The 15,249-nt window shown below is 35.6% G+C and overlaps 1 pseudogene; it reads right to left on the reverse strand.

Annotated features, from left to right (window-relative positions):
* Positions 1-1,955: 1,955 nt before the first annotated feature.
* LOC129372784 (protein-glutamine gamma-glutamyltransferase E-like) lies at positions 1,956-14,752 on the reverse strand (annotated as a pseudogene).
* Between the last annotated feature and the right edge of the window lie 497 nt (positions 14,753-15,249).

Below are 15,249 nucleotides of genomic sequence, written 5' to 3' on the forward strand. Positions count from 1 at the left end.
ACAAAAGTTCAACAAAATTAATCTGTGGAAACATCTGGATGAGCAAATCTTATTGTTCTAAGAGGCATTTTTGCTCTCAGTTCAGAACAACAAAATTTCTTCAGCGTAACAAAAACTACAAGAATTATTATTTTGACAACATCTAATCAAGAAAATTTATTTAGCCTTAAACTAAAGAATTATTATATTCTTGCTTATAATTTTAAAAAGAAGAAAAATTTGTATTTTTTTTTCAATGTAACATTTTTAGAAAAACAAATGTCTTTTGCTTTTGTAACCAAAAGATATTTACACTTTTCTTACACTTTTAGAGCTATTTTGCATTGAAATGCTACATGAAAATGATTAACAAAAACTACGTTAGCATTTATCTTGTCTTTATATTTGAAAACATTGCTCAGTTTTCAGCATTTTGGCTTTTTGCCACTATGGAGGGTCTAAACAGGTAAATGCAGCTCCAAAGTCACATGTTTTATTGGTTTCCATCTATTCTTGTTCTTTGTTTAACTTGTTCACTCAGGTAAATTTAATGTGATTTTGTAAAAATTATCCTCTGAATTAATTATCTTTGTCCTTGTAGAGCATTTTGAATGATCTTGCCATTTTTTTACTAAATGTGAGAGAAAGTCTGCAGTGCGTGTAGCTCTAAATATCACCAGTTCCTTTACCTGTGATCAACAAGTGAGATGGTAATGATCCTCATATTTTATACCTTATTAATAAAAGTTATGGCTCTTTAATGATGGGTTGTCTGGGGCGTTCTCCACCTGCTCTGGCACCCCTTCAAACGCTGAACAAAAATATAAACTCTTTTGTTTTTAGTCCCAATTTTCATGAGCTGAACTCAAGATCTGACATTTCAGCTATCTTTTATTGTGACACACCTGTGCAATAATCATGCTGTCTAATCAGCAACTTGATATGGCACACCTCCGAGGTGGAAAGGCTTTGTGTCACAGATTTGTGAACAATATTTCAGAAAATTATTATTTTGTTTTTCTAAAAATGTTTAGATATTTGAGTTCAGCTCATAAAAAATGGGAGCAAAAGCAAAAGTCAATTTAAATGAAGAATAAATGAAATTGAGAAGAAGGAGAAAAAAGGACAAATAAATTAAAGTCATGATTCACCAGGTGTGAAGAATAGCAAATCATAAGGAAACATGGCGGAACAGTGATTGTATTACACAGACTGTAAATGATGGAGCAGTTAGAAGCTGCAGACCGTAACGCTAAATAAACAGTTTCGTGTTGCTTTTGGTGATCTGATGACGTGTCGGACCTGTGAGGAACCAGATTCATCCACAAACAAGCAGAGGCAGCCGGAGAGTAGCTTTAGCCTAGCCTAGCCTAACCTAGCCTAGCCTAACCTAGCCTGGCTTCCGGCTATATACCAGCTCGTTAACACCTGTATTATCCACATAAAAATCACCATATTAATTGGTGATTTTTATGGTTGGAATAATTTTGGTATTGTGATTTTTTTTAATGAAGTTAACAGTTAAACTATTTCTTAAACATCAAGTAAATGTTTTTACATTTGTATAATAAACATTGTTTCAAAAGGTAAACATTTGAAATTCAAATATCAATTTGAAATGTAGCACTTAAAAGTTAAAAAATTTAAATTAATTATTTTGTTCATTTAACTTGAATCACTTTGTGAGTTTGCTTGTATTTTCTTTGCACTCTGAATAAAATTAATTTATGTAAACTTCAGTAATACAATTTAGCAATATTTATTTCTTCTTCTTTTGGAGTAAAAGACACAGAGATAAATAACTGGAGGGTAGTGGAAGAAAACTGCTTGGTCCTTTGAGTGAAATACAGTGGATTAAAAATGTTGATGTATCCATTCCTTGTCAAGTGGAAAAGCCACATAAATTGAAGGGAAACTTGACATTCTGTTTTAGATTTTTATTCACTATAGAGTTCAGAATAATTAAACCCCCCAAAACAGCTAGCACTGATTACTTTTAAAGTTTTCTGGTAACTTATTATTGAACATCAGGACTGCATATATATTTAATTATACAGAATGTTATTGAATAACAATAAAATATACATTTTATTGCATAAAATGTAACAATAAGATGTGCATTTTATTATTATTCAATAATAATAAAAGAAGTAAATAACAGTTTTTTGATATTTCAGACAAAAAAAACAGTAACACACTGAGAAAACATATATAGAAGTTAACTTTTTAAACCTACAGAAATAAATATAAAGCATTTTAAAGGCAGCTGATGTAGCAATGCAGAATCTGTAACAGGCTATCAAGGAATCAGCTTTTCACATAAAAAGCAGTTTATTATAAAACTGGTTATTTTTCATGGCAGGATGAATTTTGTTGAGCAAATTTAAGTTCATAAAGAAACTTACTGCACAGAACAATAAATCAACCAGAGAAAAACACTTTTTAAAACTATATTTTGCAGTTCTTTGATGTAGAAAGTTTTATGGGACCTGCCTGTCTCTGTTCTTGTCAAAAATAAATACATTTCTGATTTCAAAATGATACATAGATTTTACACACTTCATTCTTACTGGAAAGGAAACACATCAAATCATTATTATCAATAAATGTATTAATTCTTGCATCAGCCATCTTGCTTTAAAGGAACGAAGGACCAGAGAAATTTAAGGCTTGACGATGATTGTGCAGCTTTTCTTGATGTCTCTGAACGAGGCGCAGTCAAAGTCGACCAGAAGAGTCCTCTCTCCGCTCTTATAGGGAACGAAATGAAACTTCACACGAACTCTGTTGTTTGGCAGCAGATCTGGGAGTCTGTGAGGAGCACAAAGAAACATTTTAAAAACACATTAATGCACTTTTACTTTGCTGACTTGAGATTCCCAGAGCATATAGATTTGTTCAATGGTACAAAAAACTGCTAATATAAAGTCACTGAGGAAGAAAATTGCAGGTTTTATTGATTATTTAACATTTTATGAAAATAGTTCAGGTAACTTTTCCCAAAAAAACATGAACACAAAATTTTTAAAAATTATTTTAAGTTTCTGAGCTTCTTTATTTTGTGTTAGTAAAATGTAGATATTACTTTTGTATTTATTGCCAGGTTGTTTCCTTTTTACATTAATTATAAATGTATTGTTGTAAATATTGAGCCCAAATAAAAATGAGCATCTTTTCTAAAACAAAAAACTGTTATAACTCCTGTGGGTCCTCTTAGGTTTTTTTTTTATTACCGTACATAAATAACACACTCATTACAAGTGAGTGCTTGCATTAAAACACTCACCTGGTTACGAGTTCTCCATTAAAGAGGCCGCTTCCTGTCAGGGTCAGACTGCAGTCTCTCAGTATCTCCTTCACTGGATTCTGGAAAAACACCTCGGCCGTCAGTTCCCTGTTCACTCTGGCGTCACCAAACACCTACAATCCAAAGACACAGTCCATTTCTGCAGTTAGTTAGAGGAAGAAACGTCAGAGCATCTTATTGGTAGAACCTCCAGATTGATGCTAAAATGTTATAATATAATGTTTTGTCCTTTTTCAGACAAACATGCATAAAATTGATTATAAAAACTGTAAGATACACTTAAATGTCCAAAAATGTAATTTTTTCATGTATTACTGGATTCATTCTGTCACACTGTGTAAGTTTTAGTTCTTCAGAAAGCAGGAACTAAAATCCATAATTGATCCCTGCATATGCATCATCATTTGTGAAAACACTTAATCCATCCGATAAATGAAAACGTATTTGGCCAGTTGGATGGATTTGTTGATTGTTTCTTGCCCCACACCCAGTGAATTAAATCAGTCATGACAAAGTCACAACAAAAACAAACGACTCCTCTGTGATTCAGCCGTAATTTGAGCTGGTAGTTTTCTGCGTGACTTTCAGCCTCTTCCATCATTGTGCAGGGATTTGGTCTCGCTGGAATTTGCAGACATGTGCTGCGGATTAGTGCAAGCTGTGTCCTGTATCTTCTGGAAAACCTTCCAAACACACCATATTAGTTCAAGCTTTTGGTATTATCGTGAATTTAAACATTTAACACCCCGTTTTGCTTTTGTTTTATTTCTATGACCTCCAGATGAACGTGCTGGGAGAGATTAACTGCTGTTTTGAATCTTATTTATTCGTCATCATAATTTTTCTCACTGTTACTCCTAAATCCAATGGAATACTCATTGTATTTATATTTTTCATTGCTCTAAATCAAAGACGCAAAAATGTTAAATCCAGTGAAAGTGAAGGGAACATCATGAGAAGAAGGAAAGAATAAAAATGGAAGGAAAATGTGGGTTATAATATTTACCAAAACATCATAATTTAGTGATCATAAATTATTTCCGATGTGTGTACAAATGTGGTTTGAAATTAAACAAACTATAAATTAAGAGAGAATAAAATTATTTATTTAACAAAACCAAAGGTCAGGGCAAATATGAAAAATAATTTTACTTCAGTCAGTTATTAAGTGTGGAAAATTTGTAGGAAGAGATAAAACTGTTTTATATCCTTGAAACAATAAAAATATATGTATATAAATAATTTGCTAAACAAATACTATAAGTTTTGATCAGTTTCCTTTGAGTTTGTTTAGTGACTGGAAGTCAGATATATATTTAGAAAACATACAGAAAAGACTATGCTGCTTCATTTTTATGATGCTTTATATTTAATAAAATGAAGGTTTAGTAAGCTTGTGCTTCTCCCTACACTTTTTTCTGGTCAATACTTTGTGTTCTTGCCATTGATAGGAATTTGAATATTGTTGATCTATTTCTCTGTGGGGGTGGAAACTCACGGTGATGGAGATCGGTGGTTTCATCAGCACAATGCGGGTTTCTGCCAGGAACATGTGATTTTTCTTCTGTTGGTCGGTGATCACAGCTGAAATGTTCATGCTGTCACATCCAATCATGTGTTTGTGGTAAGTTAAGAACGGGACCAGGATGGGGACGATCAGATCTGGAGGGACAAAACGAAGGACATGGGATCTAAAGTTGAATTCAAACCTTCAAAAACATAAAAAGTCTGAAGAAAATGATCTGAGATGTTGGATACAGCAGAAATAATTTTCCTGTCAAAAGTACACTAGGCCAACTACAAATTAAGAAAACACAACATTAAGAAAACATAATTTAGAACATTTATTTCTATTTCTTTTCTGTGTAGCTGTTTAGTGAACTGCTGAAGTGGTTTGAACTTCAGGGCCACCGTAGTTAGTTCCCGTAAAGAGGATGACCTTTGCCAGGCAGCAGCTCCCGCTCCAGCGCCTCACTCCGGATGTTTCCGGCCGGCTGGCCGGTGTACCTCATGGCCTGGACGGCGATGCTGATGGACAGCCTCCTGGTGGCGCTGCTGTCGCTCAGAATCAGCTTCAGACTCACATCCTCGCCGTCCACCGGCTTGGACACCTTCAAAGTTAAAGAAATGAAGTACAACATCTTTGTTCCTCATGAAACTGCGTAACAAGTGCAGGGACAATTTATCATCCAGCAAAATGTTGATGACTGTACCTCTTCAAATCGAATGAAGAGTTGTGGTGGCGGCGTTGGACTGCATATTTGATTGTTTGCAGCATTTTCATCAGAGCCATTTCCAACTTTCTCAACACAAGTTTCTCCCTCCCCTTCGTTCCCCAGCCTGGTGAGGGCGTACTGGAAGATCCTTCTCTCCTGCTCTGTTCCTGTGAACATGATGGTTCATTTAACCAGTAAAACTGCATCAAAAGTGGGAAACATGGATGAATGTTTTGACTACCAAAAGTCACCATGTCAACTGAGAATTCACACTGAATTAAAACTGCGCTAGGATGTCAGAAATCATCGTTCCGATGAGCAGAGGAATGTCGTAATCCTGCGCAGTGGTGGCCACACTTTCAATAACTTTTAAAACATTTAGCGTCCTTAGCTTCCTAACATATCACAAACCTGAGAAAAAAAAATTAACAGCAATAATTTAGATTATTAACTAAATATTATAACTTTCAAGTTGTAAATATTTTTGTTCGCAAATTAAGTATTTAATTCAGAAATAAATATTTAGCTTGAAATTCTGTAAGAATAACATGGTGAAAAAAATGACTTTGAAAAATGAACACATTTTTTAAAATGAAAGGCTAAATTACAGAGCCCTCCAGGAGACACGGGCAGATATTGTTAGGTTTGTGGTGCTTTTCTTTTCTATCCTAAACAAAGATAAAAAAAACTTCAGACATTTCACAACAAGGTATTAACATTCATGGAAAAATCTCACATAACCTTATATTAAAGCAGAAAGTACCGAAGAAAGGCTTACAGTGTTCAATTATGCCGCATAAATGATCAGAATAGTATTGTGAGGAAATGCAAAAGAAAAAAATGTCCCATGTCCCCTGAAGGGCTCCGTACTAAATAAACTAAATTATTGCTGTTAATTTTTTTTTACTATGTATCTTTACAAAAGGCAGCTTATGTACTGTTACAGTGCCTTTTGTCATTGACACGGTGGGTATCAATACGGCTGAAGTTAGCACATTAGCATTAGCTTGCACTAAATACGATGTTGATAAAGAGCTTTCACATTAGCGGAACTAATATTTACGATTATTGCTTTAACGTAAGCACAAATGCATTTCACTCTTTCTTTCTGTTGCAAATAAATTGTTTGTTTTTATTTAATCTTAACAAGAATCCCCACATTAAAAATTAGGATTTCATTAGTTTAGTTAAATGAAGACAATTATTGAGATTTGCTGAAAATGGAACGAAACACTGAAATATAATTGTAATATTCTGATGTTACATTGGTCCTGTCATAGTGAATGTTTTGGACACAATATTACAGTATCAAGTTATTCCATTTGAACTGAAGCCTGTTTTTCAGTAACCAGGTTAAAAACGGTGATGGAAAAGAGCAGAAACCTTCTTTCTCCTTGTAGCTGTCTGTAATGTTCATCCTGTTGTTGGTTCCGACTGACTTGGTTGAAATGTTTTGCCCGATTTTGATACTGTCCGTATCAATGTTTACCATGGAGCCATCACGTTTGACCTAAAGAGCGTGAAATAAAAACAAAAGGTGAATCTAAGACTGGCTCAGAAACAATTCAGAGAAGGTTCATGTTGTTCCACTGACCAGCCAGGTTATGCAGTCAGCGTTGACCTCGGCGTAAATAAACGGGACGTCGTATTTCAGGTGAGTGTCTCCGTTCCGGATGGCTGAGACTGGAGCCGGGCCGCAGCAGAACATTCCTGCATGAGTAAAATAAGTGTATTTAAATGTAACAAGATATCTGCACTAGAAATTAGATCAAAACATACTTTGGTAAAAATTATGTTTGCAGTGTAAACATCATTTAATATCAGATTGAACAATTTTGGCAAGAAGAGATCCAGGTGATCAGAGGAAAGTTTGAAAAGCCACATCTATAGAAGCAGGTTTTCGTACCGTCACTCTTTTCCTGTGGAGTTGGGTCCAAAACCTGCCAGCCGTCATATTTACCGTCTTTGGCCAGGTCGGGTCGCCTCATCCAGCCCTCGACCCAGACGTGATAATTCCTTAAAACAACATCCACAGATTTAATGAAAGCAGCTCAGACTCAAGCAGTTTTACGGCAGTCACATCTTTTACTCATTTCTACACTAATGTGTGCAGATTTTTCTGCTGATGTCCAAAAGACACAATTTGGCAATCGCTGTGTTTCCATTAAAAAAAAGATTTGACCAAAAGAAACAAAACAAACCATCATCCTCTGACTACTTCCTGTTATCTTCAGCATTTCTGTCAGTAGTAGTATCATCTTTACTTTAAACATGACTTTATTTCTTGTTTTCAAAATCAGTTTAAGCAAATTTATTTTTGCAATATTATGGTTAATGGAAAATCAACTATTGTTATAATCTTACTTCTGTAAATTTACGATGTATTTGTTTTATTATTCTTTCTGTTTATTGTACATCAGCTTCCAAAGGCTAAAATCCAAAGTTTGTTCTGTCTCTGTCTGTTTGTCTTACTGACTTTAGAAAGACAATGCACTGATGGACGATGCATTGATTTAAATCCTGCATGTGTGAAGCTTCTCACCAGACGCTGTCTTTGGACTCTTTCTCTCTCACTCCATAGTCAGCGTAGTACGTGTCGATGGTCAGGTTCTTGTTGGTGTCGTGAGCCGACTGGTAGTTGGTGACGACGCGGCAGGGAATCCCCAGCAGACGCATCACTGCAGCCATGCATGAAAAAAAACATCATTAAGATGCTTCCACAGCTATTTTGGTTTTATTTGTGGAAATCAAAAGTTACATTTATACTCATTTTTGGAGAAATGTCATTTTAGTTTGGAGGTTTTCAATGAATATTTGAGCTACATTTTCAAGATTACCTGAACACATGACACCAGCATACACCCAGCACTGCCCGTACTTCACAGAGCTGAAGACGGAGTTGGACCATTTTTTCAGGATGGCGTAGCTGCCGCTCCAGTGAGTGGCGGGCCGAAATCCCCCAATGATGATTTTCACTGTTAATCTGGAATTAATCTGGAAGAATGATTGAAAAAATTACAATTATTCTCAGGAAAGCAACACTATGGGCATAACTTAATGGACCTTTTAAAGGAAAACGTACTTTTAGGAGCTGAATTATCTACCCGCTGAATGAAGAACATGTTTTAACCCAAAACTCATCAGACTCACAACTGCGGGTTTTGCTTGTTTTATATCAAAAAACTGATTTAGATTTTTTTTTCTTTGCCTAAGTTTGTTATTTTTTATAACATGAATTATTGTTATTTTGTTCCTTAAAATGCCAACATTTCTACTTAACTTAGTGTTTTATTATTTAATTTTTAAACATAAATTAATTGATAATTTGAAGAGTTTTTATCAAAACTTGTTTTGGTAAAAAGTGGCCTGGATAGCAAGTTGACCACTAGGTGTCAGTATAATGCCAAGGCCCGTTCCAGTTAATTAATGATCAACATTTTGGGACTTTCATCAGTTTAAAGTTATATTTTTAATTCCTCTTTTTTGAGATTTTTCAAACTTTGAAATAATTCAACTTTCCAGGAGAATAAACAATTTCAGTCACAGATTTTCTTGTATTTTATTAACGTCAAACAAATGCTTTGCAGAAAGGGCATTTTCCAAGACAAGTGAATTCAGCTAAAACACAAACTCAAACAGAACTAAACAGTGTTTCAGTGTTTTTATAAGCTGTTCTAAGCCCAGATTGTATTATTCTGAAGCATCAGAGATTACAAAATGTTTTTATATGTACAAAAGTGGCTGTTTTGTGTGGCCGCGACACGGCTGACGTAGATCGGGTTACAGCGAGCAGAAACGTCGTCAGCCGGGTCCCGCTTGTGTTTGACGTTGTAGTCGAGTATTTTCATGCAAATCGTCACCATATCTTCTTCAAACTGGACAATAAGTGAGAGACAAATGACCTTCAATCTAGTTTACACTCAGAAAAATGTAACTAAATGTTCAATTAAAACAGTGATGAAGTATGACTACCTGTCCGAAGTCCCAGTGAATTGGATCAATGTATCGATCAACTCCTTTGTAGATGATGCCGCGTTCATTCATCACGTACTCTTGTCTCTCAGCCTCATCTGGCAGAAAAACCCAGTCCTCTGCACAAACATAAGAAAACGATATTAACAGGTACAAAAAAATGTTGTATTAACATTAAAAGATATAAAAGTTATTAAATGTATCCAATAATTTGAGAAAACTTAGCTGTGTAAGAGTGAAAATATTTTAAAAACTTTGGTAATGTAGCAACATAGAAACCCATAAACTAAATCACAGCACAGAAATGTGAGTTTTATTAAAATAATGAACTAATTTTTTAAATTTGGTCTCAACTATTATGTCTCAAAAATCAATCTTTTCGACATTTTACCAAAAAGTAAGGCAGAGAAAAAGTAAAAATATGTATATATTTTGTTTCTTTTGTTTAAAAAAGTCTATTTTTTCTTTTTACAATTCTTATGTTTCCTTCCTGCTTCTATATTGTACATAATCTTGGAAACTTTCCTGGTGTCTCAATTTATATTAATGAATTTTGGAGGTGAACATGCACAAAAATATCTGACCTCCACACCGCAATTATAATCAAACTGTTGTGTAAAAGCTTATTGTTCCCATTCTAACTGATTAATTCCTGTTTGAACCAGTCATCTCTGAGATTAAGTAAAAATAACAATGAGCAGAATATATAAATATTTAAAAATTACGTGTTGTTAAAAGCAGTACAAAAAGACAATAGAAGGAGACAGGAGTGTTTTTGTTTTCTAAACTGAGAAAGTTGGAAAAAAATAAATATAATAAGAACAAAATGGAAAAAGGACTGAATGACCAGCATGTCTAACACCCCAAAGTTTGGACACTTTGGTGTTGAGCGGAGACCAAAAACTCACCAGGACACCAGGGGTTGAAAAGCACAGCAAGGGTTGCCAGGTCCCTCTGCTCCTCCCCCAGCTTGGCAGACATCTTGAATTCCCCACTGGACAGGAGGCTGGAGGCGTGATGACCAGAACCAACACTCCCGTTTCAGGACTGGAGCGCCGCTGAAGCTCCGCTCTCCAAACCGCCTTAGCAGAACCAGAACGTTGGACTTTGTCTGGGACCCCAAACCGCGACATTTGTCCCCAGGTTTTCAGACGGATGTTCTCCTAGAGAGGAAATCAGGCAAATCATGTTTAATCTGGGTGAACAGATCGCAACTTAATCTGTTGCTTTTCTCTGTTTAAGCTCCATATAAATGAAGAAATAAAAGGGCAACCTGTCACAACGGTCATGGTGAGCTGATCAAGGGCAGGTCTGAAAGGTTTTGCCAGCCATAGCGTGAGCTGGAAGGCTTGGCCTCGTCTCACAATCAGCTCCTTCAGTGAGATTTCACTGGTCCGATGCTCGCAGTTGTTGGTCTCACTGTGCAGGTCGAGTCCAACAAAACCTGAAAGGAAAGCAAAATGTTTAAAACTGTGGCACAAATCAATACATCAAGTTTGTCTGTCTTTCAGCAGCAAGGCAGTTTGAATATTTGTAACACAAAATAAAAAATAATCAAAAGGCAGTCAGCAATTACAAAACCAGAAACAAAAGTAACATTTTGACAAATGTCATTATCAAAATCATCAATAAACATCAAATATGTTGGTCTGTGATCCAATTATTATGGTTAGAAAAGCGACTCACAGAAGTTTGTTTTTAGCTGTGATTTAAAGCAGCTCAGTGTTTCTGCTGTTTTGCAGTTTTCTGGAAGTTTGTTCCAGATTTGAGGTGCTTAGAAGCTGAATGCTGCTTCTCCAAATGTGATTGTAAACTATTTTTACAGCCATAACTTCATGAATTGCATCCAGTAAAAGTAAAAGTGCTTCAACCTTTCTTGCTTGTTTGTGTTTGTCGCTTAATTTAACTGAAATAAATATCAAACATAATTAACTCAGGTAAAAGGCAGCAGTTTAACAAAGGCTTTTAAAGATCAAAATGCTGTGGTGTGAAAGTTGCTCCCATCCAGTAGCTGTGATGAGTCATATCTTGGAAATCTACGTTCAGTTTCCACACCCAGCCAGATCACGGCCACACCACTTATGAATCAAGAAAACATTTCAATAGCATCAGCCTGATGAAAGAGACAACACCTAAAAATCTTTCAAATCTAGGAATTAATGCAGCACAAAATAACTGACACAAAAAGTCCAGAGAACCAGAGAGAGTCAAACGGTGAAAACGTTGAACTGCAGTGAACTTTCTGAGTCTGATCATAATCACCCGAAAATCACAGCGAGAGCGACATCCAAAGACCTGCAGGCATCACTCGTATGGAGATAAATTAGGCATAAAGTTTATTAAAACAAAAAAATAATCTGAAAATTATTTTGAAGCTGAAAAATTTTTCTACTGAAAAAAAAAAGATTTTAAACTTAAAAAAAGACATGAAACTGAAAAATAATGTTCAAAAGTACTTTTCATATTCAAGATCTTATTTTCAAATTTTCGTTTTTCAATTTCTGATTTGATTTTAGATTCAAAACCTTTTTAAATAAACTTTATGGCCCCAATTTAGTTCTGTACGCTAGCCTTGTTTAAGGTCAGAGTTCATGCCTCCACTTCAGTGCCTGGCAATGTTTCATCCAGAAAACCTCACATCTTGTTCCCAAAACGTTTGGGAACTTTTGGGGCATAGCATCATTTGAAAAGGAGCATCAAACCATTTTGTAAAACTTGTTGGTAGATTGATGGTGGATTTAGTACCAGACATGGAAGATGTGTGAAATGGATCCACCAGTCCAAAACACGTCTCCTCTTAATAGCTGGAAGAAACAAAATAAAGTCTGTGTGGGGCCTAGTCAAAGGCCTGACCTAAATTCATTAGACATGCTGTGGCTTTCACTTCAAAAGGTGGTTTATGCTCGTAAATCCTCCAACACGTTGGATTCCAACAAGTCGTGAAGATGAGCAAACCAAAATTCCTGAAAAGCAGCGTGAAAAATGTGCGGCTGAGCCAGTTATTCACTTTAATTCTTTAGAAACATTTAAACACGTTATCTTGGACAAACACACAAACAAGAAGAAACAACAAACCTTTTCTCACCAATAAGTCTCTTTAATTATACTGTATTATGCTGATTATGTGTTGGTTAAAAACTTGAACTTTGAGAGGCAAAACTTTGATGAAACAAGTTTGATGAAGGTTTCACATCTTGATCTATTATATACAATTCAACAAATCTGTTTGGATTTAGAGAGGGAGTGGAAAGATCTGGATTTATTATACTGAATGAAACTAAAAGATGTTTTGCAGCATTCGGGGTGTTGGTTCCTTAAATGCGCGTGAACAAGGCAAGCTGCGGCAGGAAATGATGCTGGGAAACATCAACACGCCTCACGTCTAAGCTTTTGAGTAACAACCTGGAGGCGTTTGCACATGTTCCATAGCATTTGCACATGTTCCACACATGGGAGGCTGTGAGAAAACTATTTTTTAACGCATTATCTTCATTAATTAATTACAGGAAATTTTAAACATCTAAATAATTTATTTGGAATCTGTTTTCTGAGCGAGTATTGGGGCAGAAACTGAAGAGAAGCTCAGAGTTTAACGATCCTGATATAAAATTAAATGCTAGACAGAACAAGTCTAAGTGCACAGATCTATAAAACGCAGCTGCATGTTCTAGAAGAATATATCATAAAAACCAGTTTGTTTTCTCGCTGTGAGGCATTTTGGCTCAACATTTTCCAGGTGGATGAACAACAACCACAACTTAACATTTCTGTGTATTTATTGATACAGCTGAGGATCAAAATGTGTTTGAATTTATAATTAATGAAAAAATGTAATTATTGATTATGAGGCATAATAGAGAGAATTAGTTTTTTTTTTAATTGTTTGCTAAACAATTGCTGCTTGTGGTTTGTGTATTTTCCAGGCGTTTGCTAGTTGCTGCTGCCGCTAGTCTGAAGGAACTGAGTCTGAAAGCTGCTCTGTGAGGAAACTGCAACTCCAAGGAGATTGTGATTCAAAATTTCTTCAATAGTAGAAAACAGAAAATAGTTTATAAAAGTAGAAAATATTCGGAATTGTTGCAAATTTTCCAATAATTTTTATTTTATTTTCCAAATATTTTTATCATTTCACTCCATATTTGTCAGGGAAAAGCCTCAGTTTAGATTTATTGTGCTGAAGTATTAACAGTCAGCATCTGAAAATGACAGATGCAAAATATTTATTTTTTTCTTTAATTGTGCCCTGACTAAGGACCTTCACATTAAATCAGGGAGTGCAACAATGGCTTCACCTGACAGTAGTTTTTATTCAGAAAGCAGAGATTACGTTATTTTGTGGTGAAACCTTAAATCGCGTGGCTCACCTTCTGGGTGTGTTCTGTAATTATTGGCATCAGTATGTGGGAAGGGCAAAAACACACATCTTTGTGTTGCAGTCACCAGAGTTTCTTTGTGAATGAAACTTGCAAACTTTCTGCAGTCGATAGAAAATAATTCTGAAAGTTTTATGTCTTTGAGCTACATAAGGTTTGTCTCTAAATGTGGTCTATTGAGAAAGAAACATTTTCAGTCAGTTTAAGGAAGAAAAATAGAAATGACATTAAGATCATTGACACCTATGAAAGAAGAAGTAACTAGTTGGACTTTCAAAATGTAACTCTTGCTAAGTTTGGATATTTGTGATGCTTATTTGTCGATCACCAGTTTTCAGGGTTGCAAGTTTTGGAAAACTTGTGTGAACAAAAAGCTGCGTAAAGTGTGAGCTACTAGATGACATGAATAAATATGTAAGTAAACAGCAGCGAGCAAAAGATCATTTACAAAAGCAAAACACTGATTGTTTAGTCTGAAGTTCATCATTTCAGAGCTGTTAGGTTTTCATCATCAGCAGATTTAACAGATTCTTATTACATGTAAATTATTTAACGTTTTAGCAGGTGACTTTGGTTTCCTCCTTCAGACTGAGATCCCACTGAGACAAGATTGGTTAGGAATAACCATAAAACAGCTTTCTGGAAACAACGTGATCCAAAAACATTTGTTTTTTATTAGTGCATCAGATTCTGATTGATCTGTTGCTACAGTTACATTCACACAGAGCTCAGACGAATGTCTCTGAAAGACAAAAGAAAATCAACACTGAAGTTTGTAGAGCATACCTGAGTTTGGATTGATGCAGTTCAGAGTCCAGTCAACCTTCATTTTTTCTCTTTGCAGAATTTTCTCTCTTGTAATGAAGAAACGTCTGAATTGCTGTAGCAGGAACACAACTGCAAGCAACGTGATGCACAGTTGGGTTTAGACGTCCTTGTCACACCCAACCACTTTTAGTTTCCCAAAGGATTGTGCAACCTCGTCACAAATTCTCTGAGTCTGCCAAGTAAACAGATTAGTGACGCTTGTTTTACAGTTTGCTCCAGGGTTGAGTCAGAACTTGTAAAAATAATACTAAGCACCTGTAGCGTCACAAGAACAGAAAACAACATAAATGATGAGATTTAAAACCGTATCTGAGTTCCTTAGTCAAGAGAAACAAACTCTGAAATTTGTTCCAGCAGACAAACATCTGCAAGCTGAGTGACAGACGGGCGGATTTCATAAAGCTGTGACACCTGGACGTGTCACAGGTTCAGAATGTCTGAAATGACGCCAAGCAAGACGATACTGACGTCTGTCTTCAGGGTTACGCTCCCGTTGAGTCACAACGCTTCTTCATTTTTTACTGCTTTGACCTTCACTGAAAACCAACATGTTTTTCAGTCTTTGTCAGTTTTA

Source organism: Poeciliopsis prolifica, unplaced genomic scaffold (genome assembly GCF_027474105.1).
Source record: "Poeciliopsis prolifica strain line A6 unplaced genomic scaffold, Auburn_PproV2 SCAFFOLD030, whole genome shotgun sequence".
Classification (NCBI taxonomy): Eukaryota; Metazoa; Chordata; class Actinopteri; order Cyprinodontiformes; family Poeciliidae; genus Poeciliopsis; species Poeciliopsis prolifica.